Source organism: Oryctolagus cuniculus, chromosome 9 (assembly GCF_964237555.1).
Source record: "Oryctolagus cuniculus chromosome 9, mOryCun1.1, whole genome shotgun sequence".
Classification (NCBI taxonomy): domain Eukaryota; kingdom Metazoa; phylum Chordata; class Mammalia; order Lagomorpha; family Leporidae; genus Oryctolagus; species Oryctolagus cuniculus.
This window is the reverse complement of record NC_091440.1, coordinates 65,532,318-65,551,242: the sequence shown is the minus strand read 5'-3', so window position 1 is coordinate 65,551,242 and position 18,925 is coordinate 65,532,318. Positions and strand designations below refer to the sequence as shown.

The 18,925-nt window shown below is 46.7% G+C and overlaps 1 protein-coding gene across 5 annotated transcripts in view; it reads right to left on the bottom strand.

Annotated features, from left to right (window-relative positions):
- The window catches only part of LRCH1 (leucine rich repeats and calponin homology domain containing 1), a 211,699-nt gene that overhangs the window by 191,659 nt on the left and 1,115 nt on the right, over positions 1–18,925 (bottom strand). The window lies entirely within an intron of this gene.

Genomic DNA, 18,925 nt, shown 5'->3' with positions numbered 1-18,925 from the left:
AGAGAGGTCTTCCATTCTACTGGGTCACTCCCCAGATGACCGCAACGGCCAGAGCTGAGCTGAGCTGATCCAAAGCCATGAGCCAGGAGGTTCTTCCAGGTCTCCCATATGGGTGCAGGGGCCCAAGGATTTGGACCATCTTCCACTGCTTTCCCAGGCCACAGCAGAGAGCTGGATAGGAAGTGGAGCAGCCAGGACTAGAATCGGTGCCCATATGGGATGCCGGCACTGCAGGTGGCAGCTTTACCTGCTACGCCACAGGATGCTGGCACTTTAGGCTGTGGCCTTAATTCACTGTGCCATAATGCCAGCCCCTAAATAAATACTTTTCTTAAAAACAAAGAACAAAAAAAAGCCAATCAAGCTCAAGTCACATGCTACTTCAATCTCAGTATCTCATAACCTTAGTAACCATGTGATCTGGGGCATTTCTCTTTGAGCCTCAATTTTCTAATCTGTCAATGGAACAAAGAAATAGTGTGTATGTTCCTCTTAAGATTGTCTCAGGCATTAAATGAGAGGAGCCACAGAGTGGAGACTACAATATCTGACTCAATCAATAACGCCATTATTGTTATGATCACTGTTCTTAAAGGAAAGACATGAAATGAAGACTAACTCATTTCATCATTGTAGACCGCGTACGAATGACCAGAAGACAGAGGGGAGTCGGGGAGAGGGCGCCTGGGGCCTGGGGAATTACAGAACAGGAGGAAGCTGCCTCTGGCTGCGCCCGCTGACACTGATGGGCAGCGCCTGGAGAACTCGGGATTTTTTGTTGTTGTTTTGTTTTCTGTCCTGTTCCACTTGGCAAGTGCAAGAGGAAAGAAAGGGTGTGATCAAAGGCCAAGTGGAGTCACTTAACCTGGAACAAGGGGGAACATGAAAGGAAAGGGCAGCTGGTCCCCAGAGGCCCTTGGGGAGGCAGAGAGGAAAACTCCACAGGATAAGGAGGGTGGGCCAGCTCCCAGGGGACCCGGAGACCCCACGGCCAGGCAGCGAGGCCTGGGCGGGCAGGCTCGGGGGCCGCAACAGGGGTCTGAGCAGGGAGTGTGCAGGCTCCCAGTGTGGTCAGCAAGTCTGGCAGTCATCTGCCACTTGGTCCCTGGGCTGCAGGGACAACAGGGGAGCTGGCCAAGCCCTCAACTCCCCTGCCAAGCGCAGCTCTCCACAATGGCGGTGCTCCTGGCGGGAAAGGCTTGTCACGCTTCTGAGTCAGACAGCTGTGGATGGGGCCCTGGCTGCCCCACGTGTGCACGGGGATCGTAAGTGAGCTGCTGGCCGGCGTCACGGCTCACTAGGCTAATCCTCCTCCTTGCGGCGCTGGCACACCGGGTTCTAGTCCCGGTCGGGGCGCCGGATTCTGTCCCGGTTGCCCCTCTTCCAGGCCAGCTCTCTGCTGTGGCCAGGGAGTGCAGTGGAGGATGGCCCAAGTACTTGGGCCCTGCACCCCATGGGAGACCAGGAGAAGTACCTGGCTCCTGCCATCGGATCAGCGCTGTGCGCCGGCTGGCTGCGGCGGCCATTGGAGGGTGAACCAACAGCAAAAGGAAGACCTTTCTCTCTGTCTCTCTCTCTCACTGTCCACTCCGCCTGTCAAAAAAATTTTAAAAAAAATTTTAAAAATTAAAAAAAATAAGTAAGTGAGCTGCTTACCACTGGGGCTTGAAGTTCTGCACAGGACAGTCAAGGGAAACCAAACCTATCGTATATAAGCTAGCGGAGGAATGTGATCCTATGTACAAAATGTTTGGTATTCAGTAGGTGCACAACTAATGCTCTTAGGCCTAGGACTCCACTAGCGAACATTGCCTCAGGGATCCTAGGAAGCTTGCCATCAGTGTTTTCTATCAGGAAAATAAAGGGCCACTTGTTACTAAGACAACTGGAATATTTTATAAGATTACATAAAGAAAGTTTATCAAGCTGTTTCAAAATCAGGAAAAGGAAGATCAAAGAGCCTGTCCACTGAACTAGAAACAGCAATCTTCTAAAACTAGGCATGGAATCAGCTATAGAGCACCACTCTTTTTCTGTTTTTAAAATAGCTTGTCCATGGGGAATCTGCTGCAGATGGAAAGGTAAAAAATACTGGGAATGTTCTATATTTTAAGCTGGAGAGCAGAGACACAGGCCTATCTTTAGTCTGCTCCAGGAAGGTAGGATTTACAGACATAACGTGCACCCATTGTAAGCGTAGGGTACGCTGTGTTCTGACACACGCATACACCTGCTTGCTCACTACTATGCTCAAGATATAGAAAGTTCCCAGAATCCTGATGGCCTTCCCTAGACAATCACCTCCCCCCGAACCCTGCCGCCAGTCCCAGCCTTCTGTCTTCTATGTCTACTGTATTATTGTTACTTTAATCATGTAAACCTGTTGTATAATTTCCTTTCTATGTATAAGATGTTTTATAATTTAAAAACTAATGATGTATTTTGCCCACTGAAATTGAAGACAAATAGCAAAGACCTTTTTGAGGGCATTTCTTGGCATGAAAGCTAAAACTATAAACCAGAGGTGGGTGTTTGGCACAGCTACTAAGGCATCCTTTGGAACACAGACATCCCATATCAGAGTGCTCTCATTACAGGCGCAGCTCTGTTTCTGACCTGTCCTGCCAATGCGCACCCTGGAAAGTAGCAGGTGGTGTCTCAAGTACTTGGCCCCCACCCCGCCAGTCCCAAGGGAGACCCAGATTGAATTCCAGGCTCCTGGCTTCAGCCTGGCCCAGCCTAGGCTGTTGAGGGTGTTTGGAGAGTAAACCAGTGCATGGGAGATTTCTTTCTGCTGCTGCTGCCCCAATAAGTAAAACAAACAGATAAAAGTGTTTAAAAAGACAGAAGCCAACATGGGCAGCCAATAAGGACACACCGGTCCAGTCTAGACCTGATTTATGCAAGGCTGCGGGGACTTGGAAAAGTCATTTCACTTGTCTACATTTCAATTTACTCTTAAAATACGGGGTTTCCCATCCATCATATCCTACATATATGCGGAAAGGTCATATAACTTATCCTCCAAATGCGGATGTTTTAACATGGGGTGCTTTTATGAACAGTCCAGGGTGAGAGCTCTACAGCCACACTCTCTGGCAAACCTGGGTTTAGGGTCTCACTACTTTTGAGCATCTCTTTAAGAGGACGTGATATCCACAGTGATCTAATGCCCTCCCAAGAAACCAAAGAATGCTACAGTTATGCAAGGCGACTTGTCTGAAAGCTGGTGTCTTTTACTCAAAGGTGATGGGGTCTGTCCACTCCAATCTACCATACAGTATCAGCAATTGAAGAGATCTGAGACCGAGAGACACGAGAGCCCACACGCCCTGGAACTGTGAGAAGCCACTCTGAAAGATGCAGCTGCCTGATTATGAATGCACTGAGCTGGGGTACGGTGTCTCTGTCAATCACCCTCCTAAGAGGCAGGCGTCAAGAGCTCTATTAGGGCACATTACCTCCCAACTCCCACTGTGCAAATTTCATATTGAGAGACCAAATCCTCATTAACATATTGATTCCATGGGAGGAGCCTGGGATGGGGAGGAGGGGAGTAGAGCAGATGCAAGTCTTCACAGCTGTCTACTGGATTTTACATTAGATTTAGGGGTATTTGCACTCACGAAGTCACAGCATAGCACCTATAAAGTACTGCACAGATACAAGAAGGCATTAACTAAATATCTGAGCAAACCACAGCTTAGAGTTTATTACAAGACCATAACCACTGGATTGACTGGCATAACTAAAATCAACCTGGATTTACCCAGGCTTTCTGAAGACCAAAAAAAAAAAAAAAAAAAAAAAAAAAAAAAAAAAAAAAAAAACACCATAATTGCCTCAAATTGTATTTAGAGATTATCATCTATACCTCTCAGGGAACAGCACAAAGAAAGATTCATTTGCCTTCAACTGCACAATCAGATTTCCTTAAATTAGACTGAATCTGCATACATGCAAAAAAAATCGTTTTTAGCTATAATCTGTACTGCCCTGCTAGTTCATTAAAAAAGAGTGTAAAAGCAACTAATGTTGAGAAGGATCTTTATTTTAAAAAGGACACATTTTTAGAAATCAAGTCCATGATTCTTACTACTAATGAAACAGCTTTTAGAATATTAAGTATTCATAGCCCACAGGGAATGTTCTAGAAAGTTAACTTCTTAATCTCTCATTCGATGACTATTTGTTCATTTCTCACTGGAGGGAACAAGATTGAGTAAAATATCAATTAGGTTATATATGATGCCCAATTAGGTTTTTTATGATGGGGTTTAACAAGAATAGGGCTGGCACTGTGATCCACTGGCATCCCATACTGGAGATCCAGTTCAGGTCCCAGCTGCTCTGCTTCCAATCCAGCTCCCTGCTAATATGCCTGGGAAAGCAGAGGAAGATGGCCCAAGAACTTGGGCTATTATCACCTATATAGGAGATCCAGATGAATCTCCCAGCTATTGAGGCCATTTTGGGAAGGGAAGCAGTAGATGGAAGATCTCTTTCTCTCTGTGTCTCTGTCTCTCTCAGTCTGCCTCAAATAAATAATTCTTTAAAAAAAAGTTTTGAGGCCAGCATTGTGGCACAGCAGATAAAGCTGTCACCTGCAATGCCAGCACTTCATATGAAGCATCAGTTCGTGTCCCAGCCACTTCACTTACAATCTAGCTCCTTGCTAATGCGCCTGGGAAAAGCAGCAGAAGATGGTCCAGGTGTTTGGGCCCCTGCACTCAAGTGGGAGACCCAGAAGAGGCTTCTAGCTCCTGGCTTCAGTCTGGCCCACCCCTGGCCATTGCGGCCATCTGAGGAGTGAACCAGCAGATGGAAGATCTCTCTCTTCCCATAACTCTTTCAAATAAATAAATAAAATCTTAGAAAAGTTTATAACAAAACTAAATATCCAAATGTATATCTAGGGTTTTAAAATAAGACACCTTGAAGAAAATGGAGCTGAAATTTGGCTCTGAAACTGAGTGAAGGTTAGGGCTGGAAGGCCCCGTGCACACGCCTGGTCTTTCCGAGGATGGAATCATACCAGGAGAACCCGGGGATAGCCCATGGGATCTCTGTGTGATCCCAAGCACTGCCTCAGATCATTGTGGGCTTGGTTCTCATCCCGAAAATCTTCTCTAACCTCTCCCTCCACCTCTAAATACTCAGTGGCACTAAAGCGCAGGAGGCCCCCACTCCTCTTTAGCAAGAGCTCAGGTTCCAATTCTGCCTCCACACCTGTGCTGAGCATGCACACGGCTAGGCTCCCATCTCATTCACAGCGATGCTTGCTGCCCACCTCTCCAGGCTGATCTGGGAACTGACGGAGGAAATGTTCTGAGGACCCTGCAGCCTTCACCAGCAGAACCTCCTTCTGTTCCCTCGGACAAGGAGACTTCAAAGCGTTGGTGGGAAGATGGAATCCAAAGACAAGTTTACTTCACACACACACACACACACACACACAATGAAATCCATGCATAGTTTTTCCACAATAAACATTTTTCACCACCGTTTTGAAGAATGCTGTATGCATGGATTTCAACCTTTTTACATCGAAACAAATGTCTTTGAATTCCATTTTCCACAAATGCTGCAAAGGACCGCTGTGGTAGCTTCAGAATTGAAAGACTGAACTTACTGCAAGGTTTCTAATCACTTCGGAGTGAAGTTCAGAATGAAGGCAGGATGCCAGTAAAAGAGTGAGGAAGAAGAGACACGTTCAAACCTATTAAATCTATTAAACCTCTGCTTCCCCAGGCACCTTTCCTCGCTTCGTAAGAACAAGCCTCTGATAGACATCTTCAGAGCAGGTGCCAGCAACAAAGATTCACAAACTGGCTTCTCGCCAGGAGCATGAACAGATACTCAACTTCCTTCTCTCATTCTCAGTCTGGCAGAGCTTGCCTGTCAATAGCAGAGGGAGAAGAAACGCCCCTCGGGACTTCGTCCCCACCCAATTGTGAGGCCGGTCCCAGCACCCTTGCCCTGAAAGCAGCAGGCAGCTTGGAAACTCGGCTCCCTGCTCTCCCCTGGGACGATCCTGATCTCCTTCTTCTCTATAGGCCTTGTCCCCTTCAGGGTCTAATCAGCCCAAAGAACCCTGCTAAAGTGAGGAATGGACGAAAATAGCATTAAGTCTCCGATGATGTGGCCCTGAGCCAACCACCGTGGAGCAGCAAACCCAGGGAAGAATCATCTCACCAGCCAGCTCTGGTCTCTGCCCCTGTAATAATAATTATAATAAATACCATGTATTCCACCAGCCTCCAAGGCTGTCAACAGACCGTAAACATTGCACACTGAAATCACGGATACCCAAGCTTTCAAGATAGTGAGTTTATTTTAGTATTGTCTCCATATTTCTAGGAATTTAGTCTTTCTGTACCACCTAAGACTGAATGTCCTTTCTAAAAATACAGAGTCTAATACTAATTATAATGGCTGAAAGAGTGCCAAGCTTTGACCTAAGCCCTTGACATATATATTAAGTAGTTTACTCCTCACGGTAATACTGTGATTATCATCCCCAATGTATGATGAGCACGCCGAGGCACAGGTAAGCAAGATACCATGCAGTCCTGTGTTAATGATGTGCTGACAACTTCCCATGATTTATTTGGCCAAAGTCACACAGCTCCCCGTAGGAACCCGGCAGAGGCGACACTCATCAATCACTCGTCGGGAAGAAACTCTGTGCTGCCTCGCGAATCATCGCAAGTACCTGCGGGGCACAGTGCACTTTTTGCTTTTACCAGAGCACAAGCTTGATGTTCAGAGAGATTCAGTAACTTGCCTCCAACTCCAACACTTAGCATAGCAATTAGGACGATGCTTGGGATACCTGCATCCCATGATCAGAGTGTCTGGGTCCAAGGTCCAGTTCCACTTCTGATGCCAGCTTCCTGCTAATGAAAACCTTGGCAGGCAGCAGAAGAGGGCTCAGGTAATTCAGTCCCCGCCACCCACACGGAAGACCTCGGCTGAGTTCTAGGCTCCAGGCTTTGGCCTACGCCGGCAGGCAGTTAGGGAGCAAATCCGTGGATGAAAGATCTTTGTCTATCTCTGTCTCCTGCCTTTCAAATGAGTTAATTAATTCATTAATTAAAGGTCATAATACAAATTAAGTAGAGAAGGGTCTAAATCCCTGCCTCATGTGAGCAGCTCCTAGGCCTGCAGACCTGCCTGGCAGCCTCCCCCAGTCTCCAGCCTGACCACAATGGACCCCTGACTGACGCCAACCCTTGCTCCCTACCAAGCAATGGAGACTGACCCAAGGACCAGGCAGAGGGGTGGGGAACTCGGCCCCCTGGCCAGAAAGGGCTGCAGGGGAGAGTATTATTTCCCTGAGTCAGGAACCTCTTTTACAGCAGAATTCCATGTTAAAAGTGACATTGCATTCATTCTTTTTTTTTTTTTTTTCTAAGAAACCACTTCTAACAGGACGGCCCATGTCTGCTAGGGTTAAATAAGCCTTCATGGGCTGGTGAGAAAACCAAACCACCAGCAGAGACACTGTCTACAGGAAAATGCAGTCCAGGTTCTAGAACAAAACGCCTGTTATGAAAGACTTCTATGAGCTCCCCGCTGGAGTCGGGGGCTGCCCAACATGCCTTTTTACTACTTGGAATCCACTGGGCCCATGCATGCCCCCCAAACCACATGCAGTGAAACCCTGAACTAACATGTTTAATTTGTAACTACTGTTCCTGTTATATCTTAATCTCCACAGCTTGGGACCAGATGTTGTTAAGGTTTCTCTGTCATTTTTGTTCTTTCAGGGGGGCTGACTGCCTGGTTGGTTCTGGGTGGGTCTGACCTGCGAACTCTATGGAGGGAGTAGCAAGCTCCTACAGTGATCAAACAAAATAACTAGCAAGCCTTCAGTGGGGTAACACTTATCGTATTACACTCATTCACATAAAAGGGAACTTCAAAAAGTTAATTAAAAGAAATTTAAAAGATTACAGGTTAAAGGATTAAAAGAAAAATTTCCTTTAGTGCAAAAACATTTGAAATCCATGCTTAGTTTTTCCTTGACATACATTTCTCATGAACTATTTGCTATGCCCCCAAATAAAGCCGTTAAAGCAATGCCTGGGGCAGAGAAAGCACCTGATAATGTTCTCTGCTGTCACACAGGACCAGTGTCTTCACGGTAACTCTCCTAAGCACATTCTATCACCACTCTCCTACAGGAGAGGAACTTGATGCTCAGGATTCAGGAATCTGCCCGTTTATAAACACCAAAGCCAAGCGTTGGACCGAGATCTTTAAGCACACCCTGGTCAAATTTGTCTTTCCCAAAGATTGATTTATTTGAAAAGCAGAGAGAGAGAGAGAGAGAGGAAAAGGCAGACCAGACACAGATCTTCCATTCAGTGGTTCACTTTCCAACCGCTCACAACAGTCAGGGCCAGGCCAAAGTGAGCATCCAGGAACTCCATTTGGGTCTCCCACGTGGGTTCAGGGGCCCAAGCACTTGGGCCATCCTTCACTGCTTTCCCCGGTGCATCTGTAGGGGGCTGGATCAGAAGTGAAGCAGCCAGGACTCAAATTCGTGCTCCAATATGAGATGCCAGTGTCACAAGCTGTGGCTTAACCCTATGAGCCACAACCCCAACCCCAAGAAATCCAATTTTCAACCACTAAGCTAGGCCAACAGGAAAAAAGGGAAGAAATTTCTACTGTCTAAAGGATGAGAGGTTTTATCACAAAATGACACTTGTTGATGTAAAACACATACAAATATGTTATTTATTTAACAGCCAATTCTGTGAAGCAAGTAAAACGTTGTCTCAACTTGTTAATCATCTGTAACTCCTTACATGATAGTAGCTCCAAAAACATATTCTGAGTTTTCTTTATTTGCTGATGTCAAGTGCTATTTGAGGCCCAGCGCCACAGCTCACTAGGCTAATCCTCCGCCTGCGGCACCGGCACACCAGGTTCTAGTCCCAGTCGGGGCGCCGGATTCTGTCCCGGTTGCCCCTCTTCCAGTCCAGCTCTCTGCTGTGGCCGGGAGTGCAGTGGAGGATGGCCCAAGTGCTTGGGCCCTGCACCCCATGGGAGACCAGGAGAAGTACCTGGCTCCTGGCTTCGGATCAGCGCGATGCACCGGCCGCAGCGCGCCAGCCGCAGCGGCCATTGGAGGATGAACCAACGGCAAAAGGAGACCTTTCCCTCTCTGTCTCTCTCTCTCACTATCCACTCTGCCTGTCAAAAAAAAAAAAAAAAAGTGCTATTTGACACAATAACACGTGCGCCTGTGGCCAGCATTGTGGCATAGGGGGTTAAGCCTCGGCCTGTGATGCCACCTGTTCCCTGCTACTGTGCCTGGGAAAGCAGTAGAAGAAGAAATGTGCTCAGGTCCCTGCACGCACACGGGAGACCCAGAAGAAGCTCTGGTCCGGCCCAGCCCCAAGCCATTGCAGCCATGTGGGGAGTGAACCAGCAGATGGAAGACTTCTCTCCTTCTCTCTCTAACTCTGCTTTTCAAATGCATAAATAATTAAATCTTACAAAAAAAAAAAAAAAACTTATGTCTGTCTCCTTCGGAATTCACAATCACTTATTTGATGTCTGCATGTAACACTGTTTACCATACGCTTGCAAATGTTGATGAGAAGTCACCTCACCTTGAGTCAGAAAAAGAGCAACTTTAGGGATCCACAGTCACGGAGGGCTCTAAACCTATACAAGATGGAAAAGTTCAGACAAGCCAGAGCCATCCACTGTCAGCGTAAATGCGGCCCCCCCCCCCCCCCGCAACACATTCAGGCGGTCAACAGTAGAGACTCTAACCATGGGCTCAGCAGGAGTTACAGAGACAGCACCATGCAAGATGCTGACAATGGGACTGTGCATAAGACAAGCCTGGTTCCAGCTTTCTGGAAGGGCAGCATCGAGGTCATCCTCATGTAGGTCTAAGGACAACTTACCCAGGCTGGGGAAGAGAGTAGCAACTAGCTACTCCAGAGTGGGTGGGAGGGGGTGGGGCTGTCACAGACCAAATTACGTCCACTCAAAAGTCACAAGGGAGTCCTACCCACGCCAGCACCTCAGAGTGTGACCATATCTAGAGACAGAAGAAACAAAGTTATATGAGGTCATACAAGTGGGCCCTAACCCAACCTGACAGGGGTCCTTGTAAAAAAGAGGAAACCTAGAAAGAGACACGAGGGTGCCTGAGTAGAGGAAGGCTGCCATCTGCGAGCCAAGGAGAGGCCAGCCTGCCAACACCCTGGTCGCAGACTCCCAGCCTCTAGCATGAAGCCCCCAGTCTGTGGTATTTCAAACAGCAGCGCCAACAGACAAATACGGTGGGCAGTGCTGAGAGATAAAAAGGTGCTATGGGAACAAAACAAGTTAGCACTGGGAAAACGACAGATCAGCGCTTGTGCCCCGGAGGGGACCTCGGACAATGGATCCAAACTACAAAGTCTAGGAGCAGAGGAGAGACAGTGGAACGAGTCTGTGGCGTTTACCTGGCACTTTCTGTGCCAGCCATGGGAGGGACACAAAAAAAGCAGGAAAAGTCCCTCGTCAGCCAGATGTCACAGTGAAGTTGAAATGGCTCCACCTGGGGAAAGGGTAGCAACTCCCACTATATGAAGACGCATTCCAAGACCCCCAATGGACGTCCGAAACAGTGAACAGCACTAAACCTATCTAGTCTTGGGGCCAGCGCAGTGGCACAGTGCGTTAAAGCCCCAGCCTGCAGTGCTGGCATCCCATACGGGCGCCGGTTCAAGTGCCGGCTGCTTGTCTTCCGATCCAGCTCTCTGCTATGGCCTGGGAAAGCAGAAGAAGATGACCCAAGCGCTTGGGCCCCTGCGTCCACATGGCATGGGAGACCTGGAGGAAGCTCCTGGCTCCTGGCTTCCGATCAGCTCAGCTCTGGCTGTTGCAGTCATTTGGGGAGTGAACCAGTACAATGGAAGATCTCTCTCTCTCTCTCTCTCTCTCTCTCTGGCTCTACCTCTCTCTGTAACTCTGTCTTTCAAATAAATAAAATAATTCTTTAAAAAAAAAAAACTTATTTAGTCTACATTTTTTTCTACACACACATACCTAAGATAACATTTAATTTGTAAGTCAGACACAGGACATTAACAATAAAAAGAAAATGAACACTAAAAATCAAAAACACATACAATATAAAATAAAAAATATAAAATAAAAAAACATAATCAAAGTTACATGGATATACTCTGCCTCCCTCTCTCCCTCTCTCCCTCTCTTTCAAAATATCATAGTGTACTGAATTGATGCTTCTTGTGATGAGGCGAGCTGACACAACACTTCGGGGATGAGACCAAGTGACGTGACTCATGTGGATGGGGGAGGCGGTGGCAGGCCTCTGTGTAAAGTTCCTGTGATACCAGGCCGGGCTGTCTGATAACCAAGATGGCCACCACGGGAGGGACAGGCACGTACAGTGAGGATACCATGAACAAAGGGAGGGTTCACACTCCAGGTGGGACGGAGCAGACCAGCGCCAGATTTCAACACACTACTTGGAATGGCGCCCAGTTGGAAGCTGACATGAACTGTTTCTTTCTGGAATTTTCCATGTAATCTTTTCAGACCACAGTTGATTGCAGGTACCTGCCATGGAGGAACTGAGAGAGCGGAAAGTACGATCTCAATAAGAGGAGACTGCCTTAACCGAAAGAAGAAAGCCATAGAACAAGCCGTGCCATGAGGAAATCAAGCACAAAGATGCTTGGACTCAATGCTGAGAAAGGCAGGCAGAGTGGGCAGGCTGACCACCTGGAGCAGGTGTGGGGACTGCGTGAAACGAGGCTGGGATGAGGGCAGAGGGGAGGGGAGCCACGAGGGCACGGACTCCGGAAAGCCAAAGGAGGGCCATCTAGAGGCGGGATGAGCCAGTCTATGAATGGTGCTCTCTTCACACTATCCCTGTTGCCAGCAGAGATAAAGCGAGTTACATCAGAGCTAAGCTGACCGGACCAGGTCAGACGTGCAAGGCCACGCCGCACGCCGTGTGGGCGCCACATCCAAAATAGGAAAGAATATCAGAGAAAGACATCGTGCAGCAACACCGAGTCCTGTGCCGCGGGGGGGCGTTGTCAACACCCAGGCCTCCCACGAAGCTGGAGGACCAGAGGGACCAGGCTGGGGCTTCTTGCTGCCCATTTGGCAAGAACAGGGAAGAGGAAATTCAAGACTCACTGTGCTTTCATGTCACGCCCTTCCAGGTCCCCTCCAGCCAAAGGACTGAGGGACGCAGCCAAACAAGGAGAACCAAGCTTCAAGGAAGACCCCCAGCAGGCGCAGCCTACCCCAAGACTGTTCTGAAGGAGCTGCAGCACCGGCCTCACGCTAACCATAAGCAGCAACTTCTCAGCAAGCAAAAACGTGACGCACTTATGTGACATGAATCCAGCATACTGTCCTTCTCGGATCCATGCCCCCCCTCCCCCCTGCCTATTTCCTCCTCCATGGCCAGTGCCAGAGAACATGGTTGGGAAAATCTCAGAACACACGCAGAAATCATTGATTTCCATTCACTTGCGTTGCTGGAGAGAAAAACAGGAGAAGCCAAATTCTCACAGTTCGTCAACTTTCAGTTCGTGTAAACAATCTCACTTTATTTTTGAATTACTTTATGGGAACAGATGGTTTCCAAATGTACTATTTCTTACTACAGTATATGGAAGCAACATCACTGAACTCTTAAATTAAAGTGAAGAATAAGGCAGGCATACTTCAAGCTAAAGCCTATTTTGGTAAGCCAATTTTTTTCCTAAACTAAGTGTTACTTAGAATTTTTTTCTGGCTCCAGTTTTGTTATTGTTGCTGTTCAAATAATTCAGATCACACACAGAAAACTATCTGAAATATCATGGCAAAACTGATGTTAAAAAAAAAGAACAAAGCTTCCATCCAACACAAGAATGGGAGCGATAGTAGAAGCCAGGCATAAATAATTATGAATTATGCATAAATAAAGACATAAGCTTTGTGAACATAGTTGGGTTTTGCATCTTAAAATTTTAACAACAGATATCATTTCATACCTTGAAATAATCACTACAATGAACACCAAATTATCTTCAACTCAACGACTGACACATCATCAAAAGAGTTCACAGGCTGGCAAAATTCTCACCGCCACACCCAGGCCCCTTTCCTCTGACACCTCTCTAAGGGAGAAGAAGTTCAATTTTCCAAAAAGTTAAACGAAAAAAAATTCCTATAGAAAGCAGCCTCACAAGCAGGCTTCTGTGAGGCTTGGCCAGAAGCTGCACTCAAGGGGTGGCAAAGCCACCTGACACAGAAGCAACAGTGTCTCTGCCACTTAAATGAAAGAAGTCTCAGCACAAGCGTTATGGCACTGCCTGCAATGCCAGCATCCCGTATGGGAACACCAGATCAAGTCCCGGCTGCTCAGCTTCCAATCCAGCTCCCTGTCAATGCACCTGGGAGGGCAGCAGATGCTGGCCCAAGTGCTTGGGCCCCTGCCATCCATCTAAGAGACCTGGAAGGAGTCCCTGGCTCTTGGCTTCAACCAGGCCCAGACCTGGCTGTTATGGCCATTTGAGGGAGTAAACTACAGGATGGAATATCTCTTTATCTTTCTCTCTGTCTTTCCCTCTTTCTCTGTCACTCTGCATTTCAAATAAAACAAATAATTTTTTCTTAAAAAAAAAACTAAGTAAATACATGAAGAAATCTCTGTAAAAGCTCATGCAATACAACACCTGGGGGGAGATAATCATGGGGAGATATTCAGGGTAAGTAAACACTTCTCCACTTCAATATAAAGTCTTAAGCTATATGGAGCAGAGTAGAAATACACCCAAAAGAGTTTGAAAATCACGTATTTATTCAAGCAGTGATGAAGCCAAGTAAGAACACAGAACAAGGCTACAGTCATGGGCCAGAAGGATAGCAAAGCATAAGGAGATTTATTTCTGAATTGATCAACATCAACATGGATTTCGAAATCTATCCTTTAAGTGTGTACACCAAAGAATCCCCAAAATCATGATATGAAAAAATACAGTAGCTCAAAAAAAATAAGCAAAGTAAATAAAAATATGGTAAATGGCAGGGCATATCAAATATTGGCATGGTATCACAGTAACCCAAAGTCAATATGATGCTACAGGGACTGTCAAACTCGCCAGTAGGATCAGTACCATGACAAAGGTCAAACCAGACACTGTTCTTTTATAAACTGGCACACACAGAAAATGCCCAGAAGCTCCTTGGCCGATGACTGCAAGCTCTCATTCTGGAAGCATGTTGGGTATACTCTCGGCTTTTCAATAAAGCAATGAGACTAGCACTGACACTTGTAGAGATTGTGCGGTAACACAGGTGCATGGAACACATCTGGATATGATCCAGAACCACCACATCTGTATGTATGTTGAGCCCTCATTATTCTGAAGGCTTTTAATATCAGAAGCCCTCTATCTATCAAGAATTTGATCAACTACAGAAAAATAATAATAGGAAAAGGAAATAACTTACAGTTTATCGATGGAGAATTTAGAAAATATGTGTGTGTGTGTGTGCGCGCCATTTATATGATAGGGACTACCACAAAAAGTGGGTTGCTTATTTGTTAGCTATATTACTAACTAACAAATGTAATGCAGTAGCAAAAAACAATTCACCACTAGAAATACCCATAAAAGAACCTAAGTTTTAAGAACACATATGACGTTAAATATTTCATTGTATGGACAATGAAAAGCCCTTTGTGGCCAAAATTATGGAATTTTGGATTATGATTCCAATCACTAAAGAATGTTAAAGTCCCCAGCGCTCTGGGACTACAGAATGGGAGTGGGGTGGGAGAAGACAGCCTTCAGCAGACAGCGCTGCTCACCGGTCTCAGAGAGGAGTCTCTGCATCTGGACAGACATCTGAGAGCCGATGCAGACAGACCGGGGTGTTGGTGACACAGGCTGACAAACGCCAGGCCTCCCCAGAGGCCTGTGTTCTGCTGCAGGAGAGGGTGAGAGCAGGTGAGAAGTCAGGACCTCGCCTCCTCTGTGTTCAGAATCTCAGCCTGTCAAGTTCTCACTCCTCTTCCTGGAACCACCTTTCAACCACAGAATGTTCACTGCCCTTCTACCCAGACCCAGCCTACACAACCTGTTGCGAATCCTACCGGGATCAGCTGTCAACATTTTCCCTCACCATCATGAAAATGACCTTGTCCTCTGAATGCTACACACCACATCTAGCAATGCTAGACTTGTATCTGGCAACTCACCTTGACCTGCCCCATGGCTCCAGCAGCTTCCTGGAACCGATACTTAGCTATTCTTGAATTCCTGTCTCATTTGATCCTTTGTATCCCATCCCCTACAGAAATCCTCTCTCAAATATAAAGAAACACATGTTTTCTGAGCGCTTTTAAATCTCATCTCTATATTCCTGCCTTTTCCCATAGTCCTTCCTGCTTAACAGTCACCTCAAAATCATGACAACAGCTCAGCCCAATCCTCCCTGTGGAGACGGATTCCAACGTGTGTTGTGCACACCAAGTCTGAGGGCCTCCTTTTTATTTTCTAGAAACTGCTGCATTTGGCTTGAGACACTTTCTTTTCTTACTCCTCTTTTCAATTCCTTTTCAGTCATACCAACACCCTTTTCAACTTATTCATCCAAAATGATACTACTTAATAAGCCAGCACTGGGCAAACAGTTGGCTTTGCTGATGTATTTGTGTACTTCTTTGTATTGAGCCCAATTCCATGCTTTGGTTGATATTTATCTCTAATCACCGTTTTGTGCTCTTGTTGTTCCCCAGCTCAATTCAATACAAAGCAGCTTGTGTCTTTCTAAAACAAAGATATCCTATCTATCCCCCAATTTTTCCTACTCGTTCTGTAGAATCAGTTTCTTAACTTATCTCCCTGTGTCCGCTCCAGTCAAGGCCTAAGAAGGGATATGGGGATTCTCTTTTAGTCACTGCTGTATCCTTGCTCACCAGATACAATGCGTGCCACGCGGCCGAGCTCAGTAGATCCCTCGTGGAATGAATGTGGGTTGGAGGAATGAATGTCCAGAATGCTGCCCAACTCCGTCCTCTCTACCCCTTCCCTCTGCTTCACAGGAACATGAATGCCAGAGAGGGCTCAGGCTTCCAATCACATAAGTGTACCGCAGCCTTGAGCACATTAACAGACTTCTCCCCACCTGTAAGTGACAAGATGACCTGACTTCTACTGACGGTGAGATTACGTCGACCAAGTACTCGGCACACAGCGGAGTCTACACAATGGTGCACTGGTTCTGTTGCTTTCAATGGCAGTGTTTCTTTCCCCTTCTCATCTGCTCCAAAGACAAGAAGCTGACAACAAAAGCACTGGACTCGCCTACAAGTAAAAAAAACGGCCTCAAAGTGAGAGCCTGAGTTTTTCTGATGACTAAAGTATAGGCACTTTAGTGACAGAGCTTAGGCCTCTACTGAGTGGGGCTCAGGGCCTCCATATTTCTATGCATACGTCTTGGTTATCCACTCTTCTCGGATAGGATATGTTGTCCAATAGTGCAGAAGAGTTATTTTTTAATGATTTTTTTTTCAAATTTTACTTATTTGTTTGAAAGGCAGAGTTGCAAGGAGAGGAGAAAAGAGAGAAAACAATCTTCCACCACTGTTTTCTTTTTGTTTTGTTTTGTTGACAGGCAGAGTTATAGGCAGTGAGAGAGAGAGACAAAGGTCCTCTTTCTACTGGTTCACTCCCCAAATGGCCGCTACAGCCGGCACTGCGCTGATCTGAAGCCAGGAGCCAGGTGCTTCCTCCTGATCTTCCATGCGGTTGTAGGGCCCAAGTACTTGGGACATCCTCCACTGCCATCCCGGCCCACAGCAGAGAGCTGGACTGGAAGAGGAGCAACAGGGACTAGAACTCAGCACCCATATGGGATGCTGGTGCCGCAGGCGGAGGATTAACCAAGTGAGCCACAGCGCCAGCCCCCACTGGTTCACTCCCTAAATGGTCACAATGGCCAGGGCTGGGCCAAAGCCAGGAGTCTGGAGCTCCATCTGGGTCTCCCACATAGGTGACGGGGGCCCAAGCACTTGGACCATCTTCCGCTGCTTTCCCAGCCACATTAGCAGGGAGCTGAACTGGAAGCGGAGCAGCCAGGCCTGAAATCAGCTCCAGTATTGGATGCTGACATCACAGGCAGCATTTTGACCTGCTGTGCCACAAGGCACAAACTAAAAGGCCTGTCTTATAGAATTTAACAGGGAGGAAAAGCTGGCAATGTCACACCTTGTCTTTTAAGATTTATGAAAAGCTCCTTAGGGATCTTCATATGACATTCTGATTTTAAGATATTCTGCAAACTAAATAGGCGCCACTATTTTTATTTATATGTTTTATATATATATAATCTATATTTTACTACTCATATTTGCAACTCTACTAGAACTCTTTCTGTGCAGGAAATGTCAACAGTGTGCACACTGGAGGCAATTTCAACTCTTGTTTTATTTTCCCTTTTGTTCTTCCAAATGTTCAGTTAAGTCTTTAGAACAAAGAGAAGAATACATGTGGCTTACAATCAGCTTTTGATCTGAGACAAAGATGTTTTGAAAAAAGTAAATCTTCAGCACCTTTGGGTATTCATATTTCATGTAAAATAACAGGCTACACTACTTTTTTTCTCTTTATTGGATTGACTTAAATGTCTACAAACTTGGGTGACATCCCTCTGCCTCTCCCTTCCCCGAATGAAGGATTAACACTAAGCCTCTGAATTTTTAACTAGAATTCTCAGAATATTAAATATGTGCAACTGAAGCTTCTAATTGAAAACTCAGAAAACCCACAGCCTAAGTTGGCAATCAGCAAGCAGAGAGGAGAACAGGCTGTCTTACCACCCATGGTGAGATCTTCATTGAAAGATAATGGTCCCCCTTTTGAGACGACTGCTTTTCTTAAGTGCCAAACACAGCAGACACAGGAGGTTCACCCAACTTTGAAAGAAGCCTCAGCATACTCAAGGTAGGAGAAGAACCTGGAGCCCCTCCACGGGGCTGTGCAAACCCCTATTATGATTGTGGTGTCATGTGCACTCAATGGCGGAAGCCAAGTGGAATTTAGCCTTATTTAAGGTTAATCATTCAGGCAATTCTCGAAATAAGTGACACTTGAGAAGATGTAGCTCCAGAGATTCTATCAAAAGAGACTCCCGGGCTGCTGGGAACTCCACTCTGGAAACTCCCTCTTTCTGGGCCATTCTTGTCTATCCCTGAGTCCTAATGACAAAGTTGAATGACCCCGGAGGGCCAGTGCTCTCTGCCTCCAGTGAACTCAGAACCCTGTCTCAGTATTCATTAGGGTTCCGAATAAATGTTTATTGAATTAAAAGAAAGGAAAGGGTGCTGGCAAACTGCCTTCCAAAAACCCAACTGCCGGCACCCTGGCCTCACTGCCTTCTCCCTTTCAAATGGAAACTGGGAGATCTTAAACTGCTAAGGATCCCAGGGAACCGACTCCGGGTCTGCGATGACAGTGACTCACAGAGGGGCACCCACCGCCTTGGGAAATGTTGGGTGCTTGCCAGGAGGCAACCACACCCAGCTCCCAGTCCAGGGAGCTGAACCAGACGGCACAGTCAGAAACCAACAAGTCAGTTCTGCCCAGATCCCAAGGCCCCGGCCCCAGCCCCAGCCCACCACCCGCCTTCCTGTTTATGGATCCCGCTCCTACAACCAACCCTAGCCACCAAAGAGAAAGCAGACGTCTCAGAAATATGTCAACACATGACATAACTTGAAAAACGCTGGCTGCCTATTGGCGCGAGTTACAACTTGCCGGGCTCACGCAGGAAAACCGGCTCGCTTTAATTACTTTTCTTTTAATAGGCTACGCTTTGCCTCCCAGGGCCCCCGCAGAGCTCGAGTTACTGGGCACCGGGCAGCCTCCCTCCG